Source organism: Prionailurus viverrinus, chromosome C1 (assembly GCF_022837055.1).
Source record: "Prionailurus viverrinus isolate Anna chromosome C1, UM_Priviv_1.0, whole genome shotgun sequence".
Lineage (NCBI taxonomy): Eukaryota > Metazoa > Chordata > Mammalia > Carnivora > Felidae > Prionailurus > Prionailurus viverrinus.
The window spans coordinates 165,897,991-165,918,622 of NC_062568.1; the positions used below are offsets into that span (position 1 = coordinate 165,897,991).

At 41.3% G+C, this 20,632-nt stretch overlaps 1 protein-coding gene across 14 annotated transcripts in view; it reads right to left on the bottom strand.

The window, feature by feature from the left end:
• The window catches only part of FGGY (FGGY carbohydrate kinase domain containing), a 425,323-nt gene that overhangs the window by 126,154 nt on the left and 278,537 nt on the right, over positions 1-20,632 (bottom strand). The window lies entirely within an intron of this gene.

The following is a 20,632-nucleotide window of genomic DNA, read 5'->3' on the forward strand; positions in this document are numbered from 1 at the left end:
CTTTACATCTGTCTGTACGGGGCACACTTTGGTCACAGGGTGACTGCTAACTTAGAGGATACATGAAGTGGTTAAGATATTGGATGGATGGGGGGAGCAGACGGTAGTTCTGGAAAGTCAGGTAAGCATTTATAGAGTTATTGGATTAGAGACCATGGAATTATTTTGATTTGTGTGCAAAATGATGAGAAGTTAAGGCAAAGCAGTCTGGTAGGGTATGCAGGATGGAGAGATGACCAGACAGGGAGGGCAGGAAATGCAGCCTGGGCTCAGAGGCTGATGGTGAGAACAAGAGGCAAAAATATTTCCTGTTCTTGCTCCATTGTGGCACTTGTCAAGTTGTTTTAAACAATCACTAGTTTATATGTCTGTCTTTACCTGACACTCCAAACTCTTTTAAATCAAGAGCCCCATTATTTCCCAATCCCCAGTGCCTACATCAATGCCTGGCATCTTGAATGAATGAATGAGATATATTTGGAGAAAAACAAAACAAATTTAGTGGCTAACCAATTATAGAATATAAGGAAATCAGAGTCAAGAATGACTTTTGGGTCTAAGAAAAGGAAATGTGGCCATGTTAATCATGTCTTTTTATTTTCTGTATTTCTGATGCTTTGATTCTATGACCTTATGGACCCTGGAGAGACTGCCCCTCCCAGGGCTGGCAAGTCCCAGAGAAAGCAAAGGACTCAGCATACCTGAAAGCATACCTTTCATATGCAAACTAACCACTCCAGAACCCACCTTCCCCCACCTCAATGGGCTACTGCTTCCTGCTCTAAGCAATTCAGGGCCAGGAACCAGAAGGCTAGGACAAGCCTGGTGCTTCCCTTGGGTGGCGTGGTCCTGGGGTGGCGTGGAGTGCCCCCTCCTCTTGAGAACTGTGAGCAAGGAACCATCCTTTCGATGGCAATCAACCCCTGATCTGTTGGCCTCATACCTGAATAATAACAAAATCTACATATTAAAACAGTGCCTTAGTAAAAAAAAAAAAAACATAAGCTTTGGAAACAAGACTTGGGTTCAAATTCATGGTCTATACTTACATTCTGTGCTACCTAGGAAGTTACTTGACCTCTCAGAGCCACATCTCCTACAACTGTAAAATAGGGATAATAAAATGTGCCTTGCAGGGAAGTAGTGGCCAAGTGCCTGGTATATGGGTGTCTCTCAGTTCACAACATCATCAATAAAAAAGAAGGGGGTATCACCAAAAGAGTAAAAATGGTTGGGAAAACAGAATCTCAAATGGTCAGCTGCACTCCGCCTCTCCTCCCCCCACCCCCCACCCCCCACCCCCCCCCCCCCCCAGCATCTGGTGGTAAAGGCCCACTCTGGTTAGCAAAGAACAAGCCAGTTTTTTCAAATAACTGAGCACTCATTTCAATAGCCTGGAGTGTCTGATCGTACGCCTGATCTCTCTATTTATGTCCTATTCTCTAATGCATTTAGTCCAGTATAGAACATAGTGTCCTATTAGTGGTTATTTGTTTCTCCGTAAAACAACCAGTTTAACCACAATGACTGTATCTGCCAAGTGGTTGCCTCAGAAATACATAGACAGAGCTCGCCTAACTTTATGACTACTTTCTTATTTCCTCCATCTTCTCAGGTTTCAGCTCTGAGAGCAAGCAGAGAAGTCTACAAACTATATGGATAGGTAGGAAGCTCGAGCTGGATGGAGTCAGATCTTCAGGATGGCTTTCTAGATCAAGAGGGAAAAGCTACCTTATGATATATAATGAGGGTTGGGTTTTTAGGTCCTTCCTTACAAAGGTGCCATCTGTATTTGGAACATGGGAGAAATAGAAAGACAACACAACACAGAGATCATAGATGGGTAGTATGAGGGGACATCTGGCTCACATATGTATTTTATTTGTGTTATATAATGTTTAAAAAAATCAGCCAATATTTTTAAATTGGGAGATTCCACTTGAAATCCAGATTTTGGTTTCTCTTGAAGAACTGGCATATGTAAAACACTGGCCACACATATTTCCCCATGGCCAGAGTCAGCTGGAGCTGATCCCTTCAGATAGGACTGTACCCTTCACTATGTAGAAGGCACCACTGGTCTCCACCATTCCCCAACAATAGGCACCACATTTTACCAATTTTCTCATCATGACTGCACTCATGTTTTACTTGTAGGAGAGATCTATTTCTCTATGCCCATCTCTCTATGAAAGGAAGGAACATAAAATGTTCTCTAGAGCGCCATGAGTTGAAAGAAAAACTTCTCTGTGGAAGTAAAAAAAAACAAATTGTTTGCCTTGTCTTTATTCTTTAATGCTGTCTGACTCCTTTAGGCATTTGGGTTTTCAACTCTTGATATGACAGGAAGAACACAAACAGGGACTCCTAAGACCGCAGTCGATTCTGGCTCAGGGAATGACCTTACACAAGACCGTTTCTAATTCTCTCTCTGCAACATTTAAGAAATTAATATGACAAATAGCCAAGTGTTTGTAAAATTACATGGAGGACCGCATTGCCTGAGATATCAAAACTGCTGGCACAGAGTTCACAGGCAGGACAAACACATGACACAGGCGACTTCTGAATTCCAGAATTTTAGGTTCTACGATCATTTTGCTAGGACATAGCTATCTTCTTGCATGTGGGGTTTTTCTCTATTAAAATCAATTTTATGTATTAGTCTCAAGGCTGTCTTTTACCTTACTTTGCAGATTACAAAATCATTAGGCTCAGAGAAATGTTCACTGCTTGCCACAACTCCTTTTCGCCTTTTGCATTTACCTGAAATGTCACTTTTTTCATCTCGGCTATTCCAACTCTTTCCTTACCTCGCCTTCTTATCTCAAAGCAAAAACATTTTGCCTGATTTTTCCCAGACTTGAAACTCTCATAAAAATCTAATGGAAGAAGAAAGCCCAACCTAGATAACTTCTTTTATGTTGTTGGGAAGAATTGTGGGTTTCAACACTGAACAGTTCTTAAGAACAACAAACATTCCTGAAAGAAAATGTAAACTGTGTTTTTTGTTTTTTTTTTTAACTTTAATACTAGCTTTAGATAGAACCGCTTCACTTACAGGTGGTGGACAAATTCTGATTTAATGCAGAGCTACTTTAGTTTCATTCAACATCAAAGTTAATAGCTTTGTGTATTTTTCTAGTTTGTTAATTGATTCACTTATTCATGAAACTAATGTGATATACAGCTACCCTGTGCTAGGCATCACTGTAATAATTGAAGATTCAAAGATAAATTAAAGTCATTGCTCTCACAAAGCTCTGCCTGTCAGTGGAAAATGGGCACGCCAATACTCACATATGGCCTCAGAAGATTAGGTTCTTGGTAGATTCCACAAATGTTTATTGAACATTTACTCTGTTCTAGTTGTAGTAAGCACAGGGGATTCAGTGGCCATGGAAAGGAAGCTCAACCCTATCATACAAATGCTACCCTAACTTCTGGATGATCTCTGAACTACATTACAGGCAGCCTAGCTAAAGCTGAAAAAATTCAGCGGAGATTTCAGTAGTGCCCATCAGAAGAAAGACAAAATTTGAGAGTTTGAGTTCAACCAAATAAACCACCTGTTAAAAACAAACAAACAGGGGCGCCTGGGTGGCGCAGTCGGTTAAGCGTCCGACTTCAGCCAGGTCACGATCTCGCGGTCCGTGAGTTCGAGCCCTGCGTCAGGCTCTGGGCTGATGGCTCAGAGCCTGGAGCCTGTTTCCGATTCTGTGTCTCCCTCTCTCTCTGCCCCTCCCCCGTTCATGCTCTGTCTCTCTCTGTCCCAAAAATAAATAAACGTTGAAAAAAAATTTTTTTAAATAAAAACAAACAAACAAAAAGATACTCTTCAGAGAAATAAGAATAACCCAGTGTCTCTACAATATATCAATCATAATGTTTAAGACAGGATCCCAAATTGCTAGACATATGGAGAGAAGGAAAATGTAATCCATACTTATGAGAAAAGCCATTTAATGGACAATGACCCTGAGATGACACAGATACTGGATTTAGAAGGCAAGAATTCAGCAGTTTATTCTAGATCTGTCTCCTGAGGCAAGGGAAACCAAAGCAGAAATAAACCATTAGGACTACATCAAAATACAAAGTTTCTGCACAGCAAAAGAAACAGTCAACAAAACTAAAAGACAGTCTCTGAACAGGAGAAGGTATTTGCAAAGGACATATCTGATAAGGGGTTAGTATCCAAAATATACAAAGAACTCATACAAATAGGTGAAGGGGAATGGGAGTACATTTATCGTGATGAGCACTGGCTAATATGTGTTATTGCTGAATAACTATATTGTACATCTGAAACTAATAGAACACAGTATTAAGTGCACTGGAATTAAGAAAAGAAAAGAAAAGGAAAGAAAAGAAAAGAAAAGAAAACCAAGAAGTAAAATAATAAAATAATGTATACAACTCAACACCAAGTCCCCCCCCCACCAAATAATCAAATTAAAATTTGGCGGAAGACTTAAACAGACATTTCCCCAAAGAAGACATACAAATGGCCAACAGACACATGAAAAGATGCTCAACATCACTCATCATCAGGGAAATGCAAATCAAAACCACAATGAGATAATCACCTCACTACTGTAAGAATGGCTAAAATAAAACACACACACACACACACACACACACACACACACACACACACTGGAATATTACCCAGCCATCAAAAAGAATGAAACCTTGCCATTTGCAACAATATACATGGACATAGAGATACGATGCTAAGTGAAATGTCAGAGAAAGACAAATACCATATGATTTTACTCCTATGTGGAATTTAAGAATCAAAACAAGCAAAGAAAAAAAGAGACAAACGAAAAACAGACTTCTAACTATAGAGAACTGATGGTTACCAGAGGGAAAGTGGGTGGGTAGAGGGATGGGGAAAATAGTGATGGGAATTAAGAGTACACTTATCATGATGAGCGTGGAGTATTGTATAGAATTGTTGAATCACTGTATTGTATGCCTGAAACTAATAAAACACTGTACGTTAATTATACTGAAAATAGAAGCCAAGACTACAACATTGTTAATGAACTTGAACTTAAATAAAAAATATGCTGAAAATAAAAAAATAAACAAAATAAAATCAACATGAAGAAAAATTTGCTATACATCCAAAAAAGGAGGAGAGGTGAGAAGAAGACTAATATTGTTGCTTGATCTGAGCACTGGTATGTATTGACATTGTTGAATGTAATATTGCTCACCTTAACAAATAAACATTTAAACAAGCAATAAATAAACCAAGAAAAATGAAGTCAATAGTTTAATAATGCTTTAGGATAGGAGAATATTCTCATAATCAATAAATAGAGAAGAAATAGCAAAGAAGCAAAAACTATTAAAACGGAAATTCTAGTATTGATAAATATTATACCCAAAATATTTAGTGGATAGGCATCACACTGATTGAAGATAAAAGAGGAAAGTCAATGAACTTGAAAAGAGACCCAGAGAGAGTACTTAATTGTGAGGGGGAGGAGGGAAGGAGGGGAAGTGAGGGAGAGAAGGAGACAGAGAGAGAGGTGGGAAGGGTGATAGAGAGGCAGAGACTGGGGGGGAAAAATCCCTCATGGGCCTATGGGACAATCCCCAAGGGTCTCAAATATATGTGACTGGAGTCACAGTATGAGGAATAAGAGCACACGGGGCCTTGGTAATGAGGTAGGTCTGTGAGTATGGGTGCAATGGAGATGCCTATGTATCATACAGGCACACCCTCTGATGATATTAAGGGGCAAATATATAGTATCATCCCCCAGGGAAAATACCTAAGCCAGGGGTGGTACAGATTCATGGGAACCACACCTCTACTCTTGTTGCTAAATGAAGATCTGCCATATCTATTACCTATAAAACATTTGTCTTATTATTCCTAGCCTCACATTGCTGGTGTTTCTTATTACTGCATTAGGAAATGTATTGTCAAGAGCCACCAACTGTGCTGAAGTTTACTCTCACTCCAACTGCTGGGTCTGTGGAAAGGATGGCTTGCTAGGTCACTAGGGAACCACAGTTCTAAATACTTTCTTTTGTCTTCTAGGTATATTAATCTTGTGGTGCTGTTTATATTGCTGCTGTGGCATATGGATGCAGTATTTATCTATGTTTAAATAAATAAATGCTGACAATTTCCCAAACTTGGTGAAAGAGAGAAATTTACAAATTCAAGAAGTTTTGCAAATCCGGGAGAAGGAGGATAAATCCAAAGAACACCATGTCTGGGCACACCATAATAAAAATCAAAGGTTAAGAGAAAATCAAGAACGTGGTAGAAGAAAAATAATATACTGTACGCATGGGACAAACAATACCAACGATGGTGGACTTCTCCTGAGAAAAAAAGAGTGCCAGAATACAAGATAGTAACATCTTTAAGCACTGAAGAAAAACAAACAAAAAACCTGTCAACCACGATTATTTTTTATTTGAGGGAGACAGAGAGCACAAGTGGGGGGAGAGGGGCAGAGATAGAGAGAGAGAATCCCAACCAGGAGACCTGCTCAATGTGGAGACCGTCACGGGGCTCCATCCCATGACCCGGGGATCATGACTTAAGCCGAAATCAAGAGTTGGAGGCTCAACTGAGTAAGCCACCCAGGTGCCCCAACCAAGAATTCTGTATTGAGCAAAAATATCTTTCAAGATAGAAGGTAAAATAAATCACTAAAAAAGGAAAAAAAAAAACCTATTTTTTTTTCTTTTTTGTCAGTACAACTACAAGAAATGAATAAATGCTGAAGTGGGTTCTCCAGGATAAGGAAAATATTAGATATTTACATTTTCAGACAGAAAAAAAAAAACAACGGGGATGGTAAACAGGTAGGTAAATGCAAAAGATAATGGTTGCTTCTCAGAATTTCTTTGAAATACGTATGACTTATTAGGGACTGAATTGTATCCTCCCAAAATTCTGATGTGAAGCCCCAACCTTCCATGTGACAGGAAATAGAGACTTTACGGAGGTAAATAAGGTCATACGAGGTCACACGGGTAGGGCCCTAACATGATAGAACTGCTGTCCTTATAAGAAGAGCAAGGATCACCAAAGATCTCTCACTACACGCATGCACCTGGAAAAGGCCACGTGAGGACACAGGGAGAGGCTGCTGTCCACAAGCCAAGAAGACAGCTCTCATCAGAAACTTAATTTTCTAGCACTATGGTCAGGGACTTCTATCCACCAAACTGTAAGGAAATAAATGTTTATCGTTTAAGTCACCCAGTCTATGGTATTTTGGTATGGCACCCTGGGCAGACTAATGCGTTATTTAAAGCAAACAACAGGGGTGCCGGAGAGGATCAGTCAGTTAAGAATCATACAGACTCATGATTTCGGCTCAGGTCATGATCTCACAGTTTGTGAGATTGAGCCCTGCATATGACATCAAGCACTGCATCAGGCTCTGCATTGACAGCATGGAGCCTGCTTGGGATTCTCTCTCTCCCTCTCTTTCTGTCCCTTCCCCTGCTCACACACACACGCACTTCCTCTCTCTTTCAAAATAAATAGATAAACTTAAAAAAATTAAAATAAAGCAAACAACATAGCAGCTACTATATTGTTGGATGTATAACATATGTAGACATCACGCATATTATGACTTATAGCATTTAAGAGTTGGGGGGGTAGCATGTAACTACACAGTTGAATGCTTTTTCTATATTGCATGAAGTTTATAATATACAATCTAAGTAGGCTGAAAAGTTCATGACGTTTATTGTATATAATTCCCAAAGACATCATTTAAAGGAATTCAAACTATCATGCCTAAAAAGCAAATAGAAGAATTTAAATGGAATTCAGAAAATTGAAAGATATTTGAATAATCCAAAAGATGGCAGAAAAGGAGAGAGAAAAAACAAAACAAAACAAAACAAAACAAAACCAAACCAGAATCACAGAAAACAAAGAGCAAAATGGAAGACCTAAATCCAACAACATTCACCTTCACATTGAATTGTAGGTAGTTTCAACATCAGAGTAAACATCAGAGATTACAAGACTGCAGGAAAGCAAGACCCAACTATATACTGTGTATAAAAGATGCACTTTACATAGACTTGGATGGAGAAAATGGTGCTTTGACTGATGGTGCTGGGAGAGAAGGTTAAAAAAAAAAATAGATGGAGAGATGTTATACATTTTGGACTTAGAATCCATAGGACCTTCTGACTGGATGTGGCCAGAGAAGGGAAGGGGGGAGTCAAGAATTCATCCCAATTTTTTTGTTTTGATAAAAATATAAATGAGGTGGTCTTTACTCAAATGAAGACAAATAATTGAGGATCAACACAGAGAATGTATCAGTTACCAGAGTTAGAAAACGGTAATTCTGAAATCCCCACCCCCGCCTCCTTGACATTGACTCTATCTTCTCTCCATTGATAGCAATGCTATACTTCAGAAACCTTGACCTCTCCCTCTCTGCTGCACCTTTCACATCCAATCCATCAGGAAACCTCACCGTCTCTACCTTCAAAATACATCCCCAAATACGACCATGTTTTACCAGCTCCACTGCCATCAACCCCATCTTTCAGCTGGTTTACTGCAAAAGCCTCTTTGGGGTGTCACTGCTTCTGTCTCTCACACCCCCCATCCCACAGTTTATTCCCAACATAGCAGTCAGGCAGCAGTCTGAATGATCCTTCAAAAACTAAGTCATATCTGTCCTGTGCTCATAATTCTCCAGTGGCTTTCCATTTCCCTCAGAGCAAAAGCCAAAATTTTCACAGTGACCAATAATATAGTCCCAAATTACCTCGTAAACTTATTCCCTACAACTCTCATTTTGGGTCATTCTGCTCCATCTTTGTGGCCTCCTTGCTGTTCCTGTAATGTTGCAGGCAGGCAATCCTCCCTCAGGACCTTTGCACTGGTTGTTCCCTTGGCCTGGTACATTCTTCCTTCAGGTTTCCAAATGTCGAATTTCCTTCCCCTCCTTGTTGTTAAGTTTGTGATGTCACATCAGTAAGGTTTACCCTGACCACTTTTTTTTTTTTTTTCTGAAATTTATTGACAAATTGGTTTCCATACAACACCCAGTGCTCATCCCAAAAGGTGCCCTCCTCAATACCCATCACCCACCCTCTCCTCCCTCCCACCCCCCATCAACCCTCAGTTTGTTCTCAGTTTTTAACAGTCTCTTATGCTTTGGCTCTCTCCCATTCTAACCTCTTTTTTTTTTTTTTTCCTTCCCCTCCCCCATGGGTTCCTGTTAAGTTTCTCAGGATCCACATAAGAGTGAGACCATATGGTATCTGTCTTTCTCTGTATGGCTTATTTCACTTAGCATCACACTCTCCAGTTCCATCCACGTTGCTACAAAAGGCCATATTTCATTTTTTCTCATTGCCATGTAATATTCCATTGTGTATATAAACCACAATTTCTTTATCCATTCATCAGTTGATGGACATTTAGGCTCTTTCCATAATTTGGCTATTGTTGAGAGTGCTGCTATGAACATTGGGGTACAAGTGGCCCTATGCATCAGTGCTCCTGTATCCCTTGGATAAATTCCTAGCAGTGCTATTGCTGGGTCATAGGGTAGGTCTATTTTTAATTTTCTGAGGAACCTCCACACTGCTTTCCAGAGCGGCTGCACCAATTTGCATTCCCACCAACAGTGCAAGAGGGTTCCCGTTTCTCCACATCCTCTCCAGCATCTATAGTCTCCTGATTTGTTCATTTTGGCCACTCTGACTGGCGTGAGGTGATACCTGAGTGTGGTTTTGATTTGTATTTCCCTGATAAGGAGCGACGCTGAACATCTTTTCATGTGTCTGTTGGCCATCCGGATGTCTTCTTTAGAGAAGTGTCTATTCATGTTTTCTGCCCATTTCTTCACTGGGTTATTTGTTTTTCGGGTGTGGAGTTTGGTGAGCTCTTTATAGATTTTGGATACTAGCCCTTTGTCCGATATGTCATTTGCAAATATCTTTTCCCATTCCGTTGGTTGCCTTTTAGTTTTGTTGGTTGTTTCCTTTGCTGTGCAGAAGCTTTTTATCTTCATAAGGTCCCAGCAATTCACTTTTGCTTTTAATTCCCTTGCCTTTGGGGATGTGTCGAGTAAGAGATTGCTACGGCTGAGGTCAGAGAGGTCTTTTCCTGCTTTCTCCTCTAAGGTTTTGATGGTTTCCTGTCTCACATTTAGGTCCTTTATCCATTTTGAGTTTATTTTTGTGAATGGTGTGAGAAAGTGGTCTAGTTTCAACCTTCTGCATGTTGCTGTCCAGTTCTCCCAGCACCATTTGTTAAAGAGGCTGTCTTTTTTCCATTGGATGTTCTTTCCTGCTTTGTCAAAGATGAGTTGGCCATACGTTTGTGGGTCTAGTTCTGGGGTTTCTATTCTATTCCATTGGTCTATGTGTCTGTTTTGGTGCCAATACCATGCTGTCTTGATGATGACAGCTTTGTAGTAGAGGCTAAAGTCTGGGATTGTGATGCCTCCTGCTTTGGTCTTCTTCTTCAAAATTCCTTTGGCTATTCGGGGCCTTTTGTGGTTCCATATGAATTTTAGGATTGCTTGTTCTAGTTTCGAGAAGAATGCTGGTGCAATTTTGATTGGGATTGCATTGAATGTGTAGATAGCTTTGGGTAGTATTGACATTTTGACAATATTTATTTTTCCAATCCATGAGCAGGGAATGTCTTTCCATTTCTTTAAATCTTCTTCAATTTCCTTCAGAAGCTTTCTATAGTTTTCAGCATACAGATCCTTTACATCTTTGGTTAGATTTATTCCTAGGTATTTTATGCTTCTTGGTGCAATTGTGAATGGGATCAGTTTCTTTATTTGTCTTTCTGTTGCTTCATTGTTAGTGTATAAGAATGCAACTGATTTCTGTACATTGATTTTGTAGCCTGCAACTTTGCTGAATTCCTGTATCAGTTCTAGCAGACTTTTGGTGGAGTCTATCGGATTTTCCATGTATAATATCATGTCATCTGCAAAAAGCGAAAGCTTGACTTCATCTTTGCCAATTTTGATGCCTTTGATTTCCTTTTGTTGTCTGATTGCTGATGCTAGAACTTCCAGCACTATGTTAAACAGCAGCGGTGAGAGTGGGCATCCTTGTCGTGTTCCTGATCTCAGGGAAAAAGCTTTCAGTTTTTCCCCGTTGAGGATGATGTTAGCTGTGGGCTTTTCATAAATGGCTTTTATGATCTTTAAGTATGTTCCTTCTATCCCGACTTTCTCAAGGGTTTTTATTTTTTTTTTTTTTATTTTTTTTTTTAAATTTTTTTTTTTTCAACGTTTTATTTTATTTTTGGGACAGAGAGAGACAGAGCATGAATGGGGGAGGGGCAGAGAGAGAGGGAGACACAGAATCGGAAACAGGCTCCAGGCTCTGAGCCATCAGCCCAGAGCCTGACGCGGGGCTCGAACTCACGGGCCGCGAGATCGTGACCTGGCTGAAGTCGGACGCTTAACCGACTGCGCCACCCAGGCGCCCCTCAAGGGTTTTTATTAAGAAAGGGTGCTGGATTTTGTCGAAGGCCTTTTCTGCATCGATTGACAGGATCATATGGTTCTTCTCTCTTTTTTTGTTAATGTGATGTATCACGTTGATTGATTTGCGAATGTTGAACCAGCCCTGCAGCCCAGGAATGAATCCCACTTGATCATGGTGAATAATTCTTTTTATATGCCGTTGAATTCGATTTGCTAGTATCTTATTGAGAATTTTTGCATCCATATTCATCAGGGATATTGGCCTGTAGTTCTCTTTTTTTACTGGGTCTCTGTCTGGTTTAGGAATCAAAGTAATACTGGCTTCATAGAATGAGTCTGGAAGTTTTCCTTCCCTTTCTATTTCTTGGAACAGCTTGAGAAGGATAGGTATTATCTCTGCTTTAAACGTCTGGTAGAACTCCCCTGGGAAGCCATCTGGTCCTGGACTCTTATTTGTTGGGAGATTTTTGATAACCGATTCAATTTCTTCGCTGGTTATGGGTCTGTTCAAGCTTTCTATTTCCTCCTGATTGAGTTTTGGAAGCGTGTGGGTGTTCAGGAATTCGTCCATTTCTTCCAGGTTGTCCAATTTGTTGGCATATAAGTTTTCATAGTATTCCCTGATAATTGTATCTCTGAGGGATTGGTTGTAATAGTTCCATTTTCATTCATGATTTTATCTATTTGGGTCATCTCCCTTTTCTTTTTGAGAAGCCTGGCTAGAGGTTTATCAATTTTGTTTATTTTTTCAAAAAACCAACTCTTGGTTTCGTTGATCTGCTCTACAGTTTTTTTAGTTTCTATATTGTTTATTTCTGCTCTGATCTTTATTATTTCTCTTCTTCTGCTGGGCTTAGGCTGCCTTTGCTGTTCTGCTTCTAGTTCCTTTAGGTGTGCTGTTAGATTTTGTATTTGGGATTTTTCTTGTTTCTTGAGATAGGCCTGGATTGCAATGTATTTTCCTCTCAGGACTGCCTTTGCTGCGTCCCAAAGCGTTTGGATTGTTGTATTTTCATTTCCATTTGTTTCCATATATTTTTTAATTTCTTCTCTAATTGCCTGGTTGACCCACTCATTCGTTAGTAGGGTGTTCTTTAACCTCCATGCTTTTGGAGGTTTTCCAGACTTTTTCCTGTGGTTGATTTCAAGCTTCATGGCATTGTGGTCTGAAAGTAAGCATGGTATAATTTCAATTCTTGTAAACTTATGAAGGGCTGTTTTGTGACCCAGTATATGATCTATCTTGGAGAATGTTCCATGTGCACTCGAGAAGAAAGTATATTCTGTTGCTTTGGGATGCAGAGTTCTAAATATATCTGTCAAGTCCATCTCATCCAATGTCTCATTCAGGGCCCTTGTTTCTTTATTGACCGTGTGTCTAGTTGATCTATCCATTTCTGTAAGTGGTGTATTAAAGTCCCCTGCAATTACCACATTCTTATCAATAAGGTTGCTTATGTTTATGAGTAATTGTTTTATATATTTGGGGGCTCCGGTATTCGGCTCATAGACATTGATAATTGTTAGCTCTTCCTGATGGATAGACCCTGTAACTATTATATAATGTCCTTCTTCATCTCTTGTTACAGCCTTTAATTTAAAGTCTAGTTTGTCTGATATAAGTATGGCTACTCCAGCTTTCTTTTGGCTTCCAGTCGCATGATAAATAGTTCTCCATCCCCTCACTCTCAATCTAAAGGTGTCCTCAGGTCTAAAATGAGTCTCTTGTAGACAGCAAATAGATGGGTCTTGTTTTTTTATCCATTCTGATACCCTATGTCTTTTGGTTGGCGCATTTAATCCATTTACATTCAGTGTTATTATAGAAAGATACGGGTTTAGAGTCATTGTGATGTCTGTATGTTTTATGCTTATAGTGATGTCTCTGGGACTTTGTCTCACAGGGTCCCCCTTAGGATCTCTTGTAGGGCTGGTTTAGTGGTGACAAATTCCTTCAGTTTTTGTTTGTTTGGGAAGACCTTTATCTCTCCTTCTATTCTAAATGACAGACTTGCTGGATAAAGGATTCTCGGCTGCATATTTTTTCTGTCTAGCACCCTGAAAATCTCTTGCCAATTCTTTCTGGCCTGCCAAGTTTCAAAAGAGAGATCAGTCACGAGTCTTATAGGTCTCCCTTTATATGTGAGGGCACGTTTACCCCTTGCTGCTTTCAGAATTTTCTCTTTATCCTTGTATTTTGCCAGTTTCACTATGATATGTCGTGCAGAAGATCGATTCAAGTTACGTCTGAAGGGAGTTCTCTGTGCCTCTTGGATTTCAATGCCTTTTTCCTTCCCCAGTTCAGGGAAGTTCTCAGCTATGATTTCTTCAAGTACCCCTTCAGCACCTTTCCCTCTCTCTTCCTCCTCTGGGATACCAATTATGCGTATATTATTTCTTTTTAGTGTATCACTTAATTCTCTAATTTTCCCCTCATACTCCTGGATTTTTTGATCTCTCTTTTTCTCAGCTTCCTCTTTTTCCATAACTTTATCTTCTAGTTCACCTATTCTCTCCTCTGCCTCTTCAAGCCGAGCTGTGGTGGTTTCCATTTTGTTATGCATTTCGTTTAAAGCGTTTTTCAGCTCCTCGTGACTGTTCCTTAGTCCCTTGATCTCTGTAGCAAGAGATTCTCTGCTGTCCTGTATACTGTTTTCAAGCCCAGCGATTAATTTTATGACTATTATTCTAAATTCACTTTCTGTTATATTATTTAATTCCTTTTTGATCAGCTCATTAGCTGTTGTTATTTCCTGGAGATTCTTCTGAGGGGAGTTCTTCCGCTTGGTCATTTTGGATAGTCCCTGGCGTGGTGAGGACCTGCAGGGCACTTTCCCTGTGCTGTGGTGTATACCTGGAGTTGGTGGGCGGGGCCGCAGTCAGACCTGATGTCTGCCCCCAGCCCACCGCTGGGGCCACAGTCAGACTGGTGTGTGCCTTCTCTTCCCCTCTCCTAGGGGCGGGATTCACTGTGGGGTGGTGTGGCTCGTCTGGGCTACTTGCACCCTGCCAGGCTTGTGATGCTGGGGATCTGGCGTATTAGCTGGGGTGGGTAGGCAAGGTGCTCGGGGGCAGGAGGGGCAGGCTTAGATCGCTTCTCCTTAGGTGATCCACTTCAGGAGGGGCCCTGTGGCAGCGGGAGGGAGTCAGATCCGCTGCCGGAGGTTTGGCTCCGCAGAAGCGCAGAGTTGGGTGTTTGCGCGGAGCGAGCAAGTTCCCTGGCAGGAACCGGTTCCCTTTGGGATTTCGGCTGGGGGATGGGCGGGGGAAATGGCGCTGGCGAGCGCCTTTGTTCCCCACCAAACTGAGCTCTGTTGTCAGGGGGCTCAGCAGCTCTCCCTCCCTTTGTCCTCCAGCCTTCCCGCTTTCCGAGCAGAGCTGTTAATTTCTGACCTCCCAGACGCTAAGTCGCGCTTGCTGTCGGAACACAGTCCGCCCGGCCCCTCCGCTTTTGCAAGCCCGACTCGGGGGCTCTGCTTGGCCGGCGAGCCGCCCCTCCGCCCCGGCTCCCTCCCGCCATTCCGTGGAGCGCGCACCGCCTCGCCGCCCTTCCTACCCTCTTCCGTGGGCCTCTCGTCTGCGTTTGGCTCCGGCGACTCTGTTCTGCTAATCCTCTGGCGGTTTTCTGGGTTATTTAGGCAGGTGTAGATGGAATCTAAGTGATCAGCAGGACGTGCGGTGAGCCCAGCGTCCTCCTAAGCCGCCATCTTGCCGCAACCACTTTTTTTTTTTTTAAATTGCAAACTGCTCACCTGAATCCATAAGCTTACTTCCTCTTTTAACAACTTTAACCATGAAATAAACTCTATGGCTTTCTCATTCTATGTATTGTGTATGATCCGTCTCTTCTTGTTAGAATGTAAGCTTGACAAGGGGCATATTTTTGGAGTGGGGTGCAGAAGAAGCTATTTTCGTCACTATTTCTCACTCAGAACGGTAACATGAACATAGGCACTCAATAAATACTGGCTGTTTAAACAAGCATCACTCTAAAGAGTTTAGACTTTATCCTACAGATAACTGGAGAGGTGTCAAGAGTGACGGGGTCACATCTATGTGCTTTCAACACATAGCTGAAATTCTGTGGACTAAATGTTGTGTCCCTTCAAAATTCACACGTTGAAATCCTAACGACCAAAGCGATGGTATTGGGAGGTGGGGCCTTTGGGAGGTGATTAAGTATGAAGGTAGAGCTCTAATGAATGGGATTAATGCCTTTGTAAGGGGTTGAGGAGACCAGAGTCCTCCCCTTCCACTTCTTCTTCAACCCAGAAGAGGATCCTCACCAGAACCCAACCAAGGTGCTGCCTTGATCTTGGCCTCCCGGCCTCTACAGCTGTGAGAAATAAAGTGTTGCTGTATATAAGCCACCCAGTCTATAGTACCTTGTTTGAGCGGGACACACTAAGACAAAAGAATCAGAGAGGGAAGGATTAGAAGAAAGAAGGTCATCAGAGAGCTGTGCAGGAATCCAGGTGTGTATACAAAAAATACAGTGAAAGCCTGGGTGGGAGGGAACACAGAAGAGTTTATTTATCCAGGGTAGGTCTTTGTATCCACGAAGTCATTTCAATTAGCCAATGTGAAATGCTAGGGACATACCTAAGTCTATACACAGAATCTGTCAATACTGATACACATAGCATTTTTTCTCTCATGGTCCTACAAAGCCTGTCAACTGTATTTGCTTCAATACACTTGAAAAGAAAGTCCTACTAACTCACAATAATTGCTTCTCAAGGGACTATATAAGACAAGTGTAGGAAAAACTCAAAAATGTAGCTCCACAAAAGTCAGGTCCGGTTCTGGAGAGATCTGGGGCTTCTGGTAGCCCACTTGGGTTTGAATCAAAGCTTCCCCACTTACAACTATTAAGGCTATGATCAAGTTACCTCATTGTTCTGAACCGTAAAACTGACGTAATAACACTGGCCACACAGACAGGCTGGGTTGATCAGAAAGGGCCTGAAGGTGTTTGTCACATAGCAGATACTCCCAGTAGGCTGCAGGGATAGCACAGTCTATGTGCTACACTAACTAATAATTATCAGGTCTCTATCCAGCCTTCCCATTAGATAAGCTACTGGAGGACAGGAATCATGTGACCGTATTCTTGCTTGGCCCAGTGTAATCACTGCAACATAATGGAAGGGGTGAAATCACTATCTCCATCCATGCACCCCATGCACCCACACTGCAAGGTCTTTGTACACCCGCTTATGGAAGACTGACTGACTTCCTGAGGCTAGGGCCAGGCTGACTAGCACTGGGGATAAGGCAGGGGACAGAGAGGCTTCCCAAAGCACAAATGCCAGAATTCTGGGCACACAACGTCTTGCTACATGGTGACCCTGGAGCTTAAGTTCATAAATTTAAATTCTAGGTTCAAACAATTCAAAGGTAACCCTCACCCAAGCCTACCTGTCCCAGAAAGCCAAAGCCACAAATTTGACTTTGCCTCCCTCGCTCTACACCTCCCCCAATGAAAATGACTCCAAGTAAGACAGACAAGAGTGTTTGGAGAGAGGGATGGCCATGGTCCAGCTGGAAACCAGTTTCAGCAACTGGTGACTGCACGGGTTGGTGTTCTATGAAAAAGGTCTGGACAAAAAGCAATATTTTTTGCACAACTATTTTGGAGAGAGTATTGACAAGCACGAGGCAATCCCTGATGGGTGCCCAATTGATGCAACTAAAATCAATCATCCACAGGATGGAGGCATGTGCCCTTCTAAAAGGAAATGAGTATCAGTGGCACAAGTCTGAAATGAGTGGAAAATGAATGCAAGTCTCAGTCGAATGAAACTATAAGAGGTCCAAAGCCAGAAGAAATCCTATTCTATTTTTTTTTCTTCATGCTGAAGTTAACCAGATGGAGTTTGTTTTGTTTTGTTTTGTTTTCCAGTAGCAATCTATTCACATACTTGGAATGAAGGATTTGCTTTGGGATAGATGATCTTTTCTTTTTCTTTCTTTCTTTTTTTTTAATTATAAAAATGAGGCAAAATAGCTTCCCACCCCGCAAATCTAGAGATTAGGTAGTTTTTTGTTTCTTTTTTTTTCTTTTCCTTCTCTTTCTCCTCCTTCCCTTTCCTCTTCCTCTCCTTTCTCTCCTCTTCTGCTTCAGGTGGTTATGTTTGTGACTGCATGTTTAGAATGTACTTTGGACAATGCAATAACGGAACAGACGCAGCATGTCAGAGATGTGCATTTGAGACAAAGAACATAAAAAAATGTAACTTCCTCCCTGCAGTGTTCTCTAGGAAACCAATGTGTTGTAAAACCAGAGGTCAGAGTTCACAACAGAATTGAGGAGAATAAGTAAAAGGAAAGGAAGGCAAAGAAGCCACAGAAAAAGGCCACTGATAGTGCACTAGGAATCTCCTGGGGCTGTGCTTGCTACCCAGAGTTTTTCTTCTTCATCGGAAAAATATGGACAACAACTGTAGCTATTTTACAGGGGTTTCGAGAGAATTAAATGAGATGTATATGCAAAGCTCTTGGCACTGAAACTGGGAAATAAGCCTTAAAAATGAATGGCAGGCATTGTAATGATTATAAATATCATGCAAGGAGTTAACAAGATTATATATATAAGTCCTGTCCACAGAAAAAGATACTCAATTAAATGTGATTTTTATTATTACTATCATTATTATTCTTATTTTATCTATTTTATAGGTTGTTTCTGTCTCTTTGCTTGTCTTCTCTGGACTGATGCTTTGGGTGATCTGTTCTGTTCTTGACTCAGATTTTGTCCCATCATGTGAGCATTTAGATTTCCTAAGATTTTGCTGTCTATAACCCATAGGTTAGTCTACGGCCAATAAAACCATAGAAGTAGAATTGCCCAAAGTGTAACTCCGAACGCAGCTTGATTGGCTGATGGCACAAAATCAACTAACTACAGAAGGGCCAACAATTTCCATGACTCCTGTCGAAAGTCATAGTAGACTATTATGAAGATTTTATTAATGGCGAAAAAGAGGTCACATTTTTTATTTAAATTCAGGGCTCGTGAAACAAGCGGAACCAATTCTTATCCACAAAGATATGTCATAATGTTTGGGAAAAGATGGCTTATATCCATAGCAACAGAGCAAACTTTGAGCCAAATACTGGGAAGAGTGTTTCCAGACTGACACAGATGTTCAATTTGCATATTAAGTCTCTGAAAACCTGTTGATAGACAGCTGCACGAACAATGCATCCTGCACAAAGAGTTGGTTTACTGGATCATGATCCTTGTTAAAAAAAAAACACACAAAGTCTCTGGATTGTGTGATCCAGGAGTTCTGGGTCTGCGAAGGGTGATTATACTATGACGCAGGGTTGAAAAGGGCTATATTTCAGTAATGGATTTTCAATGTGTCACAGAGAAGAACGGATATCTAGGTTGACAGTTGTGTAAACACATGACACTAGTTAAAATAGGAGAATGAAAAGCCTGAGTCCCATGGCACCTTCAGACAGCGGTGTCATCTCAACTTCTCTAGCATGGGGTTATTAAGACCAATCAGATGTTATGTCTGATTGGGTAGGGAAGTCACTAAGCTTCCCTACTAGACAGTGAGCTCCTCAAAAGCAGGGCCTGATGAAGACCTAATCCATTTAATTCCTCCAGAACGTGTGTTTTGAATCTAGCCATTCATCTATGCTTCCATGGACGGTGAAAGAGAACCTGAGGCAGCTAAGTATAAAATAGCAGTATACTAAGAAATGGAAACTAATGGTGATTTGCATCCATAGCCAGCTTTGGATCAGACTACTATAACTCTGCTGAACATTTGGAGAGTCGGTATCGGAATCAGGCCATAAACAGATGATTTCAGTGTAACACAGTAAATGTGAGGTTGGCTGAGCCTAGGTCTCATTCTCCCTTGCCTTCCACATGTAATCTCCCTGAGGGCCCACTGACCTCTCCTGACCTGAGTTCTCAGTCATCATTGCCACTGTCCTCATTCAAGCCCGCAAGGCTTTCTGTCTGTGGACTAACCTACTAAAATCATCTCCCCACCTTCAGCCACGTGTCCTCAGGCCTTCTTCCTCACGGCTGCTAGCTGGAGTCTGGACAACTGAGATCTGAACATATGCGTCCGCTCTGCCAACCGTTTGCTGGTTCCCCTTGGTCCACCAGACAAGTATCAGCTCCCGAACATGTTCTACAGGGACTTCTTATGATGTGGTCCCTGCCCAGCTCTCTAACTTTTATCCTAAGTCATTCTTCTAAGAACAGTTTATGTCACAATTTAAACGCTGGACTATGTGCTATTACCTCGAGTAGGCCTTGTTATTTTTAACTCCCATATCTTTTGTCCTATGCCAGTTCTGCCTAAAAGAGTAGCCCTACCCTTCTTTGCCTGGTTTGTCCCTATTTACCTTTTAAGACTCAGCACAAATGCTTTCTCCCCCTCAAAGAGTTAGCTCTTTAACCTAGCTTTAGGTCAACTCTGCTTTGCACTTCTGGTATAGTATTCATGTCACTTTTATGCATCTTCTATCTTCCCTATTAGACAACCCCACAAATTCATCAAATTTATGAAGCACCTTCTATGAAGGAGGCACTGAGCTTGATGCAAAGACAAGTATGATATGGCCTTTGCCTTTAAGGAGCTCATAGATTTCTGGAAATGACAGATTAGGAAACCAATAATAATAGAATACTATAAGTAGAGTCATGTCTTAAAGGACAACTAAAATTATCCAGGTGGTAAAGAACTCTCTGAGCAGAGAAAGAAACACATCCAAAGGCACAGAGGAGTAGAATAACATAAGCCATGGGGAAGTTGTGGGTAAGGCAATCTAGCCTTAGCGACAAGTACATGTGTGGGACTGGAAGGGCTGGACCATGAAAGATGCAATGTGCCCAGAAAACTATCTGAATGAGGTCCCCAAGGCTATGGAGAACCCTGAAGGATTCTGGCTGGAGAGCAACATGGTCCTTTTTACAGAGTAGAGTATCACTCTCATGGACGTGAGAAAAAAAAATGGATTTTTGCGTGAAAGGTAGGTGTCAAGATGCGTTAGTCACCAGTGCCTGGACCAACATTTATTCCTTTGGCAAATGCATGCTGCATATGCACCATATGTTAGGCTGTGCTCTAAAAGAAAGCTAATTCTTCTGATTTAGGAGCCTGCAAATTTTATAT